This window comes from Salvelinus sp. IW2-2015, unplaced genomic scaffold, assembly GCF_002910315.2.
Source record: "Salvelinus sp. IW2-2015 unplaced genomic scaffold, ASM291031v2 Un_scaffold9129, whole genome shotgun sequence".
NCBI lineage: Eukaryota > Metazoa > Chordata > Actinopteri > Salmoniformes > Salmonidae > Salvelinus > Salvelinus sp. IW2-2015.
The window spans coordinates 10,671-14,784 of record NW_019950388.1 but is presented as its reverse complement, the minus strand read 5'-3'; the positions used below and the strand labels follow the sequence as shown (position 1 = coordinate 14,784).

The following is a 4,114-nucleotide window of genomic DNA, read 5'->3' as shown; positions in this document are numbered from 1 at the left end:
GTTGTGTTGTGTTGTATTGTAAAGTTGTGTTGTATCATATACTGTACATCTCCCATTGAGGAACATTTGAACAGGATTCACCATCTCACACAGAACACAGTATAGARATAGGTCTCTACAATGTCCACATAGCTGGTTCTTACATGTCCTGGTCACCTGTGAACATWCTGTATAGGTCARAAGTCAGTCTGTTGCTCTGAGCTGGATAATGATTGACAGGGCTTGTTCATGGCAATGTACAGCTTAGAGGTCAACTGCTATCACAGCCAGGAGTTCAAAGGTCAGTCATTGTCGGTTTAAGCCTGTGMGGTAACAGGTATGTGTTTTATTATGCTGCTCAAGGTGAAGGGCAGAACACTGATAGAGATCATTCCTTCACGTGGATAACCTGGGTGTGCCCAATCCAYCATCAAGGCAGGGATTCAAWCCGATCACAGTCTTTGGACAATGGTCCACTTAAAGGTTATTTCTGGTTGAGTCTACATATGCAGCMTTTTAAYGAGGTCTCTGCTAACGTGGGAACATTGCCTTTAAAAGCAGCATTGTCTCCRACCTGAATGGATTGAATCCCGGCCTAACTWTTGAACCCAACTCTAGTTTGAATAAAAATGTAAATTTGATCACGTTCACTTTTTCTCAGAACACATATAAATTGGCCTATTTTAGGATATAAATACAGAGCTTACTTACATATTATGTCAATTGAAATCCTGTCGCACTGCCTCTCCTTAAACTTACGTCAATGAGAAAAGGGCCAAACACAGGTATCTCTCAACTGTCAAATCTCTCTCTCTCTCCCCCTTCTCTGCCTCCCCCCCTTCCCTCTCTCTCTCTCACCCTCACTCTCATTCTCTCTCTCTCAGGAAGGGAATGCTCTGACTCAGGAGTTGCTACGGCGACTGACGCGGTCCGGCACCATGTACCTTGTCCCCGCCGACATCGATAAGAAACGCATCATCCGCTTCACCGTGACGTCACAGCTGACCACCTCAGAGGACATCATCAGGGACTGGAACATCATTCGCAAAATGGCCGGCGACCTTCTGGCCGAGGAGGCCGAAAAACAGGCGGTCAGTAAAATGGAGGAGCAGCAGTCTCCAGTCAGAAAAACTGTTGAGAAGCTGTCAGAGACAAACAGTGATTCGGAGAGTCACACAACAGCAGCAGCAGAGGGAATGGCTGCCACTCTCATGACTAGGAAACCAAAGAAGATTGAAAAGGCCATCAGTGACACAGAGGATGAACCACTGAAAACACCCAAAATGCAAGAGACCGGCCCGACACAGACCAGCCCCAAGACAGGATCCAAAGAGCTGGAGGCCGGCCCGACACAGACCAGCCCCAAGACAGGATCCAAAGAGGGAGGCGGCCGACACAGACGCAGCCCCAAGACAGGATCCAAAGAGCTGGAGGCCGGCCACGAACACAGACCAGCCCAAGACAGGATCCAAAGAGCTGGAGGCCGGTCGACACAAGACCAGCCCAAGACAGGATCCAAAGAGCTGGAGGCCGGCCCGACAGCAGACCAAGCCCCAAGACAGGATCCAAAGAGCTGGAGGCGCCAGGCCAGACCAGCCAGGACGCGACAGGAGCAGAGACGGCCCTGGGAGATCCCTGTTCTGCCTGCTTCAGAGTTCAGAGGAGTCCAAACCACAGCTCCGCTTGGACAGTGATAAGACTGGATTTTAGACACAACCATCATTCTGGATGGATAAAGAAAAGTCTGGGGTCTGAGAACAGGCAAGGAGGACAGTACGCTCTCTGAGCTGCAGCAGTGAGCCTTACCTGGCCCCATTGGGCCCCTGTTTGGCCATAAACCGACCCCCTTTCTAGCCTTCTCTCTAGCTCTGTACGGACTCCAGCATGGACATAAAGCCCAGACCTCATCCACCCCCTAAATGACACCCAGCTCAGGCGTCTCTCCTCCAGCCCAAGCCACTCAGGCCTCTTTCAGATCCCAGAGTGGCCTTCTCCAACCAATTCCAACCAGCTGGGAAAACGGGTCCTGAGGAAGCTCACAAGTTCTACAGCTTGCCCAGTTTCTGCACCTGTGGGTGCAGTGTGGGCGCTACAGGTGTGCTGCCCTGTCAGGGGACTTCAGATCGCCCAAAGCTCAGATCTCCCAAATCCCTGGTCCTCCTTGGTGTAGGAGACTCAGCTGTTGGTCTTGTTCCTCTGTGAATACAGTAGATACCGTAACTTTCCTGCTCTACTGTAGCCAAGGTTAGTGCCTGGTCGTATTCATTAGGCACACCGTAGCAAAATGTTTTTGCAATGGAAAATGAAAATGAATGCTTCTTATTGTACAAGTTGAGGTAGTCCCACCTTGGTCCAATCCGTTTTCTTCCATTTGGTGCCCAATGCAAACGACCCTGTAGTGCTCCCTACCAAATGTTTCCAACAAACACCTTTGTGAGTTCAGGGTGTAGAGATGGCAGAGCTCTGAGTCTTTTTATTTATTAATCATTTAATTATCAGATTCCTTTTTTAAAGTGACACAGCCACACATCTCAGATAGATATACAATATGTTTTAGTATTTAGATTACAAAATCAATCTATATTTATTTATTTACAAATGTTCCATAAAATGTTCAGTTTTCAATTTTCAATTTTTTTCTCTATAGTCATAAAATGTACATCAGATGAATAATTTGACAGTTAATTTTAAAATAAGAGATTAACAGTTAGACAATCTGTTTAAAACAAATCAATCATAAGTGTATCTTTCCATCACAAATAGAGTGGTACATCTCCTGTGTCATGGGGATGTATCCCTTACTGTCCTCCAGGTAGTATAATCGATCCTGCATYACGGATGGGTTGAATCCCTCTTCGGCTAGCTTCACCTTCATCTGCTTAAACGTTCCAGTCACAGCCAGGGAATTCTGGGATTTTTAAAATAAAATAAATTACGTTAAAATGTCTGTTTTATGAATCTTAATAGTTTGAGAAAATCTTTAAAAAGGTACAATCTGGGATCAGGGAATCTCTTCAACGTATCCCAGACGGAAGCTTTAAGTGCTTTTCAGATAACAGGTATCATGACGATCATTGTAATTTGGACATTATTCCCACGGGATCACCTGTATGCGTATGAAGCGGGGTCTAGCGTAGCTGGGCAGGGAGGTCTTGACGTGCTCCAGCGTGGCTTTACTGTCAAACTCCATGTCATCTTTCAGTTTGACCGCTGCCATTCCAACCCTCCCCTCGTGTCCTGTGGGGTACGTCACAAAGCAGGATCACCAAGAGAGACAGCTGACTTTCATACATTTTCAGGAATTACTATTGATTTTGAATTCTCCCCCTTTAATGTCCTGGTCATTCACAGCCAACATGAGAAGGACACACTGGGATAATAACTACACAATGATGTGACTGTGTGTGTTGTAGGTGTGTAGATGTGTATTGTTATATGTAGCTATATATACTATGTAAACTGTGTGTAGTGTATATAAAACATTCTATGAATAAAACTATTCTATAAAAAAGATATATGTTTAATGAGGTGACTGTAAGTCGCTCTGGATAAGAGAGTCTGTTAAAGTAACCTAGCTCCCTCTGGATAAGAGCGTCTGTTAAATGAACCTAGCTACCTCTGGATAAGAGAGTCTGTTAAATGAACCTAGCTACCTCTGGATAAGAGCGGAGAGTCTGTTAAATTAACCTAGCTACCTCTGGATAAGAGACGTCCTGTTAAATTAACCTAGCTACCTCCTGGATAAGAGCGTCTGTTACAATGAACCTAGCTACCTCTGGATAAGAGAGTCTGTTAATGAACCTAGCTACCTCTGGATAAGAGTCTGTTAAATGAACCTAGCTACCTCTGGACAAGAAATCCTGTTAAATGAACCTAGCTACCTCTGGAAGAGTCCTGTTAAATGAACCTAGCTACCTCTGGACAAGAGTCTGTTAAATGAACCAGCTACCTCTGGATAAGAGTCTGTTAAATGAACCTAGCTACCTCTGGACAAGAGTCTGTTAAATGAACCTAGCTACCTCTGGAATAAGAGAGTCTGTTTAAATGAACCTAGCTACCTCTGGATAAGAGAGTCTGTTAAATGAACCTAGCTACCTCTGGATAAGAGTCTGTTAAATGAACGCTGCTACCTTCT

The 4,114-nt window shown here is 45.2% G+C and overlaps 1 long non-coding RNA gene across 1 annotated transcript; it reads right to left on the bottom strand.

Moving 5' to 3' along the window:
- Positions 1-2,543: 2,543 nt before the first annotated feature.
- On the bottom strand, positions 2,544-3,219 carry LOC112079702 (uncharacterized). Its single transcript, XR_011479348.1, has 2 exons — positions 3,086-3,219; positions 2,544-2,887 (listed from the first exon to the last, which is right to left on the bottom strand). It is a non-coding gene; the product is annotated as an uncharacterized lncRNA (long non-coding RNA).
- Positions 3,220-4,114: the final 895 nt, after the last annotated feature.